Genomic DNA, 12,904 nt, shown 5'->3' with positions numbered 1-12,904 from the left:
CAGGCAGGAGTCGGAGCTGGGCAGGACCAGGTGACAGGAAAGGGGCGAGTCAGAGAACAGAGACAGGGGAGCAGTAAAGAACATCCACAAACCCAGCCTAACTGCTTGGCCGGCTGCCTTGCGAACCACGACTCCATCCTCCGCCAGCCCCCAGTGCTTTCCCCACCCAGCCCCACTGGGCTAGTGCTGAGTGCGCCACGGAGCTTCCTGTAGTGCTGCCCATGCAGGAGAGGGGAGGGGCAGTTTGAGTCACCAGCTCTGCCCCTTCTGAAAATGGCAAGTGTTGTCTTAGCAGTGAGGGAGAGGAGCCTGAAGTAACCTCTTGGGTCACAGCTGCTGTAACATGTGGCAGTGAGGTGAGAAAAATGACTAGGCAGTGTCTATGTGAAACATCAGGCTGGTTTCCCTGACTGGGAATTGAACCCAGGCCACAGCAGTGAAAGTGCTGGATCCTAACCATTAGACCACTAGGGACACATGAAACAAACCCCTTTGCTCACGTACACTAGCCTTTCACAGGCCATTTTCTGTCCACTTCAGGATGGGGGGAGGGTCCATTCTCCCTTGCCCAGAGGGGACAAGAACAGCCAAACAGAACATCAAAGCATCCAGACTGGGCCATGCCAGTTGTCCAGGATCCTGTCTCAGGACAGCAGCCAAGTTCATTCTCCCAAGGGAATCCTCAGCACAGACAATTATTACATGATCCCTCCCATCACCCATTACCAGCTTCTGGAATACACCAACTAGGGACACCTGCCCTGTCCATCCTGGTTAAATGCCATTCATTGTGGCCCCCAGCGCTTCCAAAGTTGAGTAGCTCTGCATTAAGGAGTCTTATTAATGTCAAGCAATGTAAAGCCAGAGTGTGATGGAACTGGAGAGGAAATTATTGTCACTAGAAGGAATTTTCTCAGAAGGGGTACTTGGCTTTGAACCAAGGACCACTTGAGGCACAATCAAACACTCTACCACTGAGCTACACAGCCCATGGGAACAGCTATCTGCAGTCAGTGTTGGGAACAAGGTAAGGAACACGTGGCTTTTGCGTAACACACATCTCAGGTGGGAGGGACCCTCACTGACCCCAGATTGTGATTGGTCCTAACAAGGGATTTGCCCTGAAAGCAGCTGAGCTGGGGCAGGACAGAGAGTCCTGAGCGATGGAGGGGCTGGACAAAAGCCAAGAGAGCAGAGGCCAGCCTGAGAGCTGAGAGCCCCAGGTACCACCCTTGGGTGTCAGCTGTAGGTACCATGGTGTAAGGGGCATTGTTGGAATAAGAGTTGGGGCAGCAGGAAAGGGGCCGGCCCCTCAGCACCAGCGAGCAGGTGGGAGAAGATGGGAGTGAATCCTGCTACCTCTCATGGGCAAAGGCAGCACATTTCCAGTGGAGCTAATTCTGCCCCACCTGCAACCTGTCTCCAGTGCTCCTGCCACTGTCTGGCCCAGGAGAGCTGGTATCCAGCAGCTTTCTGCCCCAACATGGCTGGATTTTGGGGAGATCAAGTAGAAAGAGGGGGGTGGCTACTGGAGCCACTTAGCCCCCTGGCTTGCTCTGCTGGTAAAAAGAAAAATTGGAAATTTCTCCCCTCATTGGAGAATGTGGGTATCTATCCCACTACCTCTCACATGCGAAGCGAGCGCTCTACCACTTGAGCTAATTCCCCTGCTACATTTACAAAGCCCTTCTTGGAGGCTCTTCCCTTCTCCACAGAGACGTCGGCCTTCTAGGTCAGTTAGTTGTGAGAAAGGAGAAGGCTCCAAAAAGGCCACAAGGGCAACTCTCAAGGAGAATCCCTGAGAAAAGCCATGGGGGGGGGGGGTCTCTGAGGTTTCCTCTGCCCTGCAGCCTGTCCCACCTGGCCATTGTCATGGACTCTCTGTGAGGTCAGCACCTTCCAGCCTCCAATAGCCAATAAGCTGAGGGGCTGCAAAAGGCCCTTGTGATGTCACTGCCACACCCACCCCTGCCCTCCAGGGCTAATGTCCTGCCCCAGGCAGCCCCTTTGCATGGCTGAGCTGCTCCCAGGGGTGAAAGTGACACATTTCTTACAGGGCCTGTTCTATTGGGCACCACCCCTTGGGCGGGGGGAGGCAGGGAGTTACAGGCATATCGCTTGCTCCCAGAGCACTGGGACGACCATGGAGCAGGACTCAGTGGCCAGTTTGTGGTTCAGAGTGGGAGTCAGAGCCCTGCCTTGCTCGTGCCAGTCACAGCAACCTCTGCACCAGTTCCAGCCTCGTAGTTTCCTTCTTCCCAATGTTCCTCTCTAATCAGCCTTTTCCTGAACCAGCAGTTCCATGGGTGGCCAGGGGAGGCCTCTTCTGTGTCCCAGAAGGACCTAGGAAAATGTGAGCAAAGACTACAACAAGGCATCAACAGTAGTTGAATCCAGGATTTCCCATATATGAAGAAGGTGTTTTAGCCAGATGAGCCATGGTGCCCTACTTAGCTGGGTTTATATTACTGGGTTTTTCTAGGATACCTCTCGTGTCCTGGAAAAACTCTGCCACTTCCAGGGAATCAGTCCCCTTTTTCGGATCACTTTCCAAAAAAATGGGCGTGTTTTTTCAGAAGGCCTGTATTCCTCATTTTATTAGGAATAAAGGCTCTTCCGAAAGAGGAGGTTTTCCCCACCTTTGGGCCCGTGTAGATGGGCCAATTGTCGGAACAGCCTCTTCTGAAAAAAGAAAAGTGTCTCTAAAACTGTTCGAATTTATGGTTGCAGATAACATCTTTAAATTCCAAAGTGCAGCCATTCCCCATTTCCCGCCAGCCTTCCAGGGTCTCAAGGCCTGTGCAGCCCAAGAAACGTGATTGGCAACTGGTACCCAGAATCTTATTGTCAATTGAGTTCAGGGCTCTGAAAACATGGACTCAAGGGAACCAGCTTGTGCGAAGGGTGGACTCTAGGGAAAAGGCTCTTCTTCAAGCCAGAGTCAAAGCAGCAACCTAAGGATTGATTTACCAAGCACACACTACAGCTTTCCACCAGCTGAGCTATCGAAAGGGGTCTCAGGAATGTTGGTTTGTCCAGACTGGTCCTTCTACAAGTGTCACGGGACCTGCTACCCCAAGTGGATGGCATCATAGATGAGGGTCAGAATAACCCAGCAGTACAGAGGTTGTCACAGGTACTTCTCATGCAGAAAGAAGCCGGAGTGAAATCTGAGTTAGATCACAAGGAAAGAAAGTTGGGTTCTTCTCATGTGTCTTTTTTGTTCCAGAGTCTCTAGGGGAGCCGATGGGGCAGAGCTACGAAAAACAAACCACTTGAGTGAACCTTGGTCTAGTCTCTCACTTGTGCCGCTCGCTCTCACAGACAATTCCTATGCCCAAGGCAATAGATCCACAACCAAGGTGTATTGACTCAATTTCCTTCAGCCTAGAGCCAGCGCAGGGAGTAGAACAGGTTTCTTTTCCTCTCTCAGAAGCAGGGAACCCACATTCTCTGAGGCCCAGTCCTGAGACTCCCTCCCTTTAGCACCAGGGAGCACTAGGCAGAGCCTGGCAGCTGCTGGGAACAGACGTGAGAACATCTGCGAGAAATACAAACTCAGCCCCCTGCATCTCCAGCCAGGCTGGTAGGTTCTATGGCCCCAGCACATCCCAGCCTCCTGCTGAGCCAGCCAGACAAGACTCCAAGCACCAGTGAGCATTAGACACCCAGCAGGAGGCACAAAATTCTCTTCTCACCAGCCTGAGGGCAAGGAAGCTAAAGCACATGGAATGGGAGGGTTTTGCAGCAACCAGACAATGAAAGTCCTAATGAAATTTGGACTCAGATTGCAGGATTCAGAGTCCTGAATGCTGCCCATACACCAGGGGCCCAACAGCAAACCCGTAAAGTGAAGAGGCCCAGGGCCAAACTGGAGTCGGGGGAAGCAGGAGGCAGGAAGAGCCCCAGTCTACACAGCTACTTTTTGTGCAAGAATGGACCCTAATTAATTATGCAACTAAAGCATGGCAATATGCTAATCAGCGCTTCATTTCCATATGCTTTTGTGGAAGAGAGGTGCAGTATAGAGATAGCCTAGGTGGTAGATAGCCATGAAGAGACATAGACTCAGGAAAAATCCCTGGGCTGCAATCCTTAGTTACACCAATTAAAAATAATTCACCAGTTCAGACATGATTTCTAAGCCCCCACACAAGGAAAATAATAAATCCAAATGGCCTCTCTAGACTACTCCCAACTTACACATGTCAAGATATCCATTGCTAAGACTGCATGGCTTAATGGATAAGGCATCTGACTTTGGATCAGAAGATTGAGGGTTTGTGCCCCTTTGCAGTTGTGTTTTGTGTGCTTGGGGTCCTGCTACCTTGTGCCTGTAACAATATGGTTTTTCTACAGTCCTCTTGCAAGGCCTGTAGCTATTTGGTGAGCCTAAACTAAAGCCTTCTTCTGTAGCCAGACTGAAGAGTGGCAGCAATGAGCTGTAAAGTATAGAGTCACATTCAATCTAAATGACCATGAGAAGGGGGTCCGATCCTAATGACACCCACTGTCACCAAGGAAGAAACAGATCTCAGGATGGGTAGAGAAAACTTAGGTAACAGCATTTTGTCTGGCATAAAACTGCTTATCAATAGTTGTGTTTGTGCAATTGGCATTCTATGATTATTGTCCTCACTTTCCTATTGTTTGTCTGTGTGATGGCTGTCTGCACTGTAGCTGTTTCTGTCTGTTGTATAATTAATTTTGCTGGGGGAAAATCAATAAAGGTGATGGAGTATGATTGGTTAGGTAAATCATAATAGTATGTTAGCTTTGGTTAGTAAAATCATATTAAAAGAATTGGTTAAGCAGGACTCAATTTTCACTCTATAAACTGGGGTCCAAGAAGGAGACCAGGGAGAAGAGGGATAAGAGGAAAAGAGAAGAGGAAGAAGGCCAAGGAGGAGGGAAGATCTGGAAGCAGAACTCACCTCCAAGGCAGCCTCAGACCAGAGCGGCCAGGACCCTCTGCATGACAATTGAAATGGTTTGCTGTGTGAATTCTGTGGGTCAGGTGATGTCAGGCCTGGGCACTGAGATTATTTACCAGTTTCCCGGGCTCATTTTTTCCCGCAGCTGTGATGGCCGACTGGTTTGTTAGAGAAAAGAAACTGCCCCCCCCAGTAAAAAAGTTTGGCCAGGCTGCTCTTGTTATAGCGGGCTGCAGTACTCCTTGAGAGAAACCGGCCGCACCCTTCCTGCATACCATTGCCTTTAGAAAAAGGGAAGATGTGAAAAGGGGAAAATAGCCTCAGACTCTCCCACCCGTCACCTTGGCGTGAGAACTGCGGGGCTTACCTGGTCGCATGAAACCTGCACAGTTTCGGCCCAACCCTTGGGACACAGACCCCCACTTGGTGACCATTGGGCCATATATGGTAATATGCAAGCGCGGGAAAGCGATGTGTAGATTTGAGGATAAATACCCATCGCACAGTTCGCTCAAAGAGGTCTTCGCAACACACGTACCACCGTGCGTGTGCCTTCTCATATACTTCAAAGCGCTGCCGGCCTGATCAACCGACCAGCCACCTCCCCCGACTCTCGGGCATAACCAAGGCCTTCGCAACCGAACCGATATCTCTGAAATGTTCCGTGTGCTGTGTAAGTTGGTATGTATGATTTGATTTTTTCTTGTTGTATAAGCTTAGTGTTGTAGTTGTTTTTGGGTAGTACATAGAGTTTGTAGTTATCACTGTTATTTAATTAGTGTAGCTGGATATTTTAAGATTAGAGACTATTTCCCTTGCCATTCCCATCCTTATATCTCTGACACGTTTAACTAGAAGTTGTAGAATAAATATAATAAATACTGTAAATTCATTATTAACACGGTCTACTAAAAATCTTAGAATAAATACTATAAATTCACCATCATATATAAATATTTTTTATTTGATAAAACTGTCCACCTGGTTCTGTCCTTCCCCCCTTGGGTATGCATCATCAGACCTGTGATTCTCGCGACATGGCGTCACGAACAGGATGCCTGTGGGAAGACAGAACTAATTTAACCCCGGAAGATTTACTCTTCCATGCCCAATATCACCAAATTACCAATACAGGTGACAGCATACTGGGACACCTGAGTATCGCTAATGGGGATCAAAAACGGGAGGTATGCCTTGATGGCCTGTCACTGGGTTGCGTCCTCCGCACACACCCCGCTAGTCATTTTTTCCTGTTGCTGGAGGAAAAACAGGTAAAACTAGCAGGGCTTAAAAAGCCACTATATCCAGCAGCGACCCCTCCCCCCACCCGTCATGCCCTTAAGGCTATGGAGGCCTGCATAAAAAAGGCAGGAGCCTCTGTCTCTCCCTCGACATTCTACCCCGACTTAGAGACTGGGGACTGAGCACACACCTTAGCCGCCAACGTAGCCGCCACCCTCGTAAACGCGCAAATGCGCCATAAGTTAAAACCTGATACTTATGAACCTCACCACCTTTTAGGAGCACGATACGGCCAGTTCATAACCACACTGCGCCTAATAGACCAGTACGAAGTTACTGCACGAACAGTCACACAGCAAATGTGCCCCACAAACAGCACTAGAGCTGGCGGCACACAAAACCCCATTGAGGAACCAAGACCACCTTTACCTGAACCACCCTCCCCGTACCCGTCCGCCCCACTCCTGCCCGAAAAATCCCCCGCCCCCACCGAAGAAGATAAACGGCCCCGGGAGGTTTGCCCCATGGTGGTCACCAAGCACCTGGTGGACCAACAAGGTAACACCACGACTCAATCCGTCATCCGCACCCGGACTGCGGCAGAAAGGAGGGAACTGGCTGAATCCACCCATAGATGCCCCGGAGAACCGGTAGTCATTTGGTTGGGGAGCGTCTCTTTAGAAAATAGCGAAATTGTAGACTCGGAGGAGTGCACCTATTTGGTGCGCAACGCCAGTTGGCATGGCGGGGCAGGAAACCCCATCATCGTCCAATGCAATAATGTTTGGCCAATCCCTCTCCCCTCTGTGATCACCCAGCTCATGGGCACCACGCTGGCCTCATTTAACATCCCTTGTGGAGCTGTAAAAGCTCCACAAGATCTAATGCATGGCGTAGCTGGACTCTCTATAGTTGTTTGGAGTCCTGCAAGGCATCCCCTCAACCTGACACTGGCCCAACAGACTGGGGGGCAGCCACATAGATTTGTCAACGACATCTCACAATTCCCGGTTGCGGGAATAGCAATAGATGCAGTTTGTGAGGCCACAGGGCATCCAGATGCTGGCCAAATAATGTGGTTATGCACTGTTGTTGACCAACCATTAACTAGCTTGTACATCATAATAAATAAGATCCACATTCCGACCCGCCAATCTGAACCATCGGCGGGAGCGGTAGCCGCCGTAACTTCAGGACCCCACCCCCGGTCGCAGTGGAGAAAAACGTACCCCGAACGCACCCCCCAAGAGAGGGCTGTGTTTGGTTTCCTGCTTAACAGCGGGCTTACCAAAGAGGAGGTTAGGAGACTCTTGACCCCCGAACAACTCCTCTTAGCAAAAGCAAAGGGCTTCAAGTCATGGGGCAATGAAAGCAAACCCCTGAACACCTGCCAAAAAACGAGTAGCGGCCACATACCATCAGGTGGTCGCCCCAGATGACGATCTAAGGCCATTCGCCACCCTTAGGGTACATCTAGACTACATGCCTCCATCGATGGAGGCATGTAGATTAGACAGATCGGCAGAGGGAAATGAAGCCGCGATTAAAATAATCGCGGCTTCATTTAAATTTAAATGGCTGCCCCGCTCTGCCGATCAGCTGTTTGTTGGCAGATCGGGGCAGTCTGGACGCGCCGCGTCGACAAAGAAGCCTTTCTTGATCGGCACAGGTATGCCTCGTGAAACCAGGTTTACCTGTGCCGATCAAGAAAGGCTTCTTTGTCGACGCGGCGCGTCCAGACTGCCCCGATCTGCCGACAAACAGCTGATCGGCAGAGCGGGGCAGCCATTTAAATTTAAATGAAGCCGCGATTATTTTAATCGCGGCTTCATTTCCCTCTGCCGATCTGTCTAATCTACATGCCTCTGTCGACGGAGGCATGTAGTCTAAACATACCCCTATAGTTGAGCGGAACCCGGAAAAGTTCTTACTAGACACCGGCGCACAAGTATCCATAGTCACCCCCTCGACACCGCATAAAAAACAAGGGAGGAAGCTGTGGGTTCAAGGCCTAAACCAAGCCACCCAAGCGGAGCTTGTAGAAATTAAAATCACTCACAATGGGAGGGTGCACCGAGTCAAAGCCCTGGTAGGAGGCCAGAACTTGCTTGGAGTGGGGGAGCTAAAAAGACTTGACTTAAAAGACCAAGTATTATCAGCGCTACCTAACTGCCTGAACGCCCAGCCTTTAGCCCACTCCCCTATGCTAGTCAGTCCCGCACAATGGAAACACCAGCACATTCCCCCCCCCCCCCCCCCGATGGCATCGGCCAAATCTGAATGCTAATAAACAATCTCATGGCCGAGGGAAAGCTACGAGAAGTTAGCGGTAGCAAATATCTTTCAGCAGGCTGGGGTGTACCTAAACCGAATCGTCCTAGAGATAACCCCCATATACTGCCTGGTCATAGATTACTGCCAAGCAAATGACCATGTAGAATCTGTGCCATTTACCTCCCCTCACTCACTACCGGAACTCCTGGCCATGGTGCGCAACAAGACGTTTGTGTGAGGGGGCTACACTGGACCTGAAAGACATGTTCTACTAGGTCCCTATGGTAGATGAAAAGGGGGTGCTTAATTTTTCTTTTGGGGGCCGCATGTTTAATTGGCTAGTTTGCCCCCAAGAGTACAGAAACTCACCTGCTGTCTGTAATGCACACCTACAGCGCACTCTCAACAAGATCACCCCCCACAAGGGTTCGCGCAACCTCAGCTATGTCGATGACACTTTGGTTATCGGCAGTGCAAAAGACATCACACAGGTCACCCTTATCGCTGTATGGGATGCCCTACAGCACGATGGGTGGGCTGTGAACGAGGTAAAAAGCCAAAGGGATGTAGCGACCACATTTACCTTTCTAGGCATCACGATCTCCCCCCAGACAATTTCCCCCAATTTGGATAATGAGTCACCCCTCGGGAAGTGGACCCTTAACCCCCCCCCAAAACAAGCGCGAGTTACAAGCACTGTTGGGGGTGCTTAATTACTACCTCCACTTTGTGAGTCCAAAATACACTTCAGCCCTAGACACGCTACAGCTGCTAGTCTGAAAACGCGCTCCCCTTTCCTGGGGCAAGGAGCACCGTCAGACTCTGCAGGTGTTAGTGCGGGCCACGGAAACCCCTCCTCCCCTAAGTTGTTATGACCCGGAGGTGCAATTGTCGATAGCAGTCAATTGGACAAATAGTCACTTCATTCTAGAGGTCTGTCAGGAGGATGTGGCAGTTTACCAAGAAATGCACCATATCCAAGGGCCAGAACACCGGTATGATCCCCATGGGAAACTGCTGCTTGCCCTCAAGTATGCAGAACCCTGGGCGAGGAGTTGTTGGGGAATCCTGTGTGCCCCTGGGTTGTTAGCCCTCCAATGGTTAGATGATGTACCCCCTTATGATTTCGGGGGCCCGGATAAAACATGGTCTGACCTTTGGTGCTGAGCCAGGTACTGCTGGAGCCACTGAAATCACCACGATGACTTGTGTCAAGCCTATGATGATCAAAACAGACCCGCCTTTATCGGCATCTTGGGTGACCCCTGGCTTGTAACCGATGGCAGTACAAAAGGCTCAGACAAGACTGGCATGTATTGAACCAAATGCGAACACCTGGAAGTAAGGGCCCTAGCCCCTGGCATGGGAGCACAAAAGGCAGAAGCCGAGGCATTCACAATCGGAATCAACCATGCCATTAAGACTCACCCCCCTACCGAGCCCCTCATTATGGGCGTTGATTCCAAGTATGTTTATATGCTAGCCACTGGACCCAGAAAGACCCAGAATTTTGGGAACCCTTACTTACCATGGCTTGTCAGCATCATCGGTGCTGCTTTATAGTCTACTGCCCCTCACACAAACCAGATACGTATTGGGCCCATGCCTTTTTAGATTCTAGGTTGCAGGAGGCTAGTGTAAGCACTGTCAGTGCTACGATCCCCAATGATGACAACGGTGAGCCTCCTAGCACTGAACCCCTGGCCATCTGGCTCCACAAAGAGTGGGGACACTTTAGCGCAGACAAAAACTACCACCTTTATAATCGCACCTGCTTAGGTGCTCCTGATCTCACAGTCGCTAGCTGGAGGCAGGCAGCGCGCCAGTTTCCAAAATGCCAGGAGCATAAACACATGGGTACAGTATCCCATTGTGCAGGGGCTTTTTCCACTGAAAAGTTTGTACCAGGTCAGGTGAGGCAAGTTGATTTCATTGGACCCCTTCCTGGCGCCAAGCAGTACCCAAAGGGCATTGTGGTTGTAGAACTTGGGTTCCGCCAAACGTGGTGCATGCCTTTACACCGCGCCACGTCCAGCACGCTTACTAATGCCTTGCTGGAGCTCTTGGCCGCCTGGGGAGTGCCCAGACAAGTTCAAATTGATGGGGGCCCCCCATTCCAGTCAAATGTACTACAGCAGTTTTTCCTATAGTTTAACATCGCTCACCATGTCCACTTGCAGTATCATCCCCAAAGTAATGGCGTGGTGGAACGTAAAATCGGGATCCAAAAGACTACCCTCTGCACTTCCTTGAAAGGAAGTGACTTTAAGAGCTGGCATCTCCACCTACAGCCTACGCTAATTAACCTTAATAAGCGGTGCAGCCGGTGGCCAGACCTTAAGGCCCAGCTTCAAGGGCCATGCATGGACACCCCGATTCAAAGCAGATGACCCAATATGGGTCTGCATCCCTGCCCATGATGGGAAACGGCATCCACAGCAGGCCGTCATTCAGGATCCCGCCAAGTACCCCAATACGTATTGGGTGCTGGTTAGTGACTCTGAGCGCCACCTGCTGGCCCACCATAACTGATTAAGCAGATGCAACTAACTGACTTGGGCCAGTTCCGTGGTAACTGAGCCACCATGTGTTTTATCATAGATGCTGTTTGCAACCCTACCATCCAGAAAGGGCCAGAAAAGTGTCACCAACACCGTGGAGCTTTGGGCCACTGCATATGCGGTCACCAGCAACCTCACCGATTGCATCGTCTGCACCCGCCCCATACTCTCAGCCGCTGACGTGCTGTTTTTAGTCCAGCCCATTTTCCTAAATATGTCGGACCCGCTTAACGGGACTGACTGGGGCTTGGATGCGTGCCGACAGCTGTGCCCTATTTCCCGGGCTCCCACCCTTACCACCCTCTCGATTCACCCCACCCTTTGCCCCACCAGGCACGTTCTGTTGGGAGTTCCCTCCCCCAGTGGTAGCTTCATTTTGTTGCCCCAAAGATCCTAAGCACTAGCCTGTTTTTGTTGGTAATCAGTCAGGCTGCACCTGGGTCCTTAGTCCGTATGGACTATTTAACAGCTCTGGCAGTAACGTCACCTCTCAGTTTGTTAATGTCCCGGACCACAGTTTCCCACCCAACCTTACTTCCATTGCCTTTATTTCTGCTGAGGAGAACGCCTCATGGGCATATCCCTTTATCTCCGCTAATGCCATGTTTAGGGAACTTGTTAATCTGTCTATTTCTTGCATTCATATGGAAACCAACGGCCACGAATACGGCAACCCGGTTCCCATTCCCTGGTATTGGGGCAATGAGGACGAGTACGACCTCACTACCTTTCTAATGGACCACCAAAAGCCAAACACACCGACTTTTTCAAAGCTCAATGCACTCCGCCTTGGACACTTCTGGATTTGCGACAACCAAGCCCACGCCACCCTTCCTGCACATGCCATAGGACACTGCACCCTTGGCTACATCCAAATTGAGGGAGGAGGCATCTACTCCTACATGAGAGACGAACATCCCCACTTCACCCATCGACAAAAACGTGGATCTTGGGACATTTAGAAGTCAATTGAGGGCTGGTTTAGTAAAATCGCACAGGCTGTGGTCACATTTAACCCCGTAGGCAATTTGATTTTGCAAGAGGAAGTTCGAGCCGTTGGCATTAGCATTGAAAGACTTGGCAATAAGACTGCTACTGCCTTACTTCTTACTAACCAAAAGGTAGAAGAAATGCGCGTGTATGTAATGCAAAACGGTTTAGCTTTAGATTATTTGTTGTTAAAGGAATCTGGGTTTTGTCATTGGTTAGGCAACAGCTACCCTCAGTTTGCAGGTAAATGTATGGAAATTAAATCTATTGAGCAAAATCTAACACAGATTATTGATGATATCGAGGAGATTGCTAAGAAGGCCAGAGAGTCCGTTTATTGGTGGGAGAACATATTCGGCTGGGTCCCTTCCATATTTGGCCTTGGGAGATTAAGACAGTTTTTCTGGTCCCTTTGTGTCTTATTGCTGGCTGTTAGCTTTGTGCTGTGCCTTGTTTGCGGCATCATAAAAAACCTCACCAACCGCATCTCCGCCCTATCTCCACGCCCGAACAAGAGGGGCTGCTTGCATTTGAGGAAGCGGAGACAGACGAGGAGGTGGAGGTCTAGGTCTTCCCAGACGCGGCCATGGCCACGGGGGCATGTTAGAGAAAAGAAACTGCCCCCCCCAGTAAAAAAGTTTGGTCAGGCCACTCTTGTTATAGCGGGCTGCAGTACTCCTTGAGAGAAACCGGCCGCACCCTTCCTGCATACCATTGCCTTTAGAAAAAGGGAAGATGTGAAAAGGGGAAAATAGCCTCAGACTCTCCCACCCATCACCTTGGCATGAGAACTGCAGGGCTTACCTGTTCGCATGAAACCTCCACAATTTCAGCCCAACCCCTGGGACACAGACCCCCCACTTGGTGACCATTGGGCCATATATGGTAATATGCAAGCGCGGG

Source organism: Pelodiscus sinensis, chromosome 19 (assembly GCF_052426305.1).
Source record: "Pelodiscus sinensis isolate ZL-2025 chromosome 19, ASM5242630v1, whole genome shotgun sequence".
In the NCBI taxonomy this organism is placed as follows: domain Eukaryota; kingdom Metazoa; phylum Chordata; order Testudines; family Trionychidae; genus Pelodiscus; species Pelodiscus sinensis.
The sequence above is the reverse complement of the archived record's forward strand: the minus strand, read 5'-3'. Positions refer to the sequence as shown.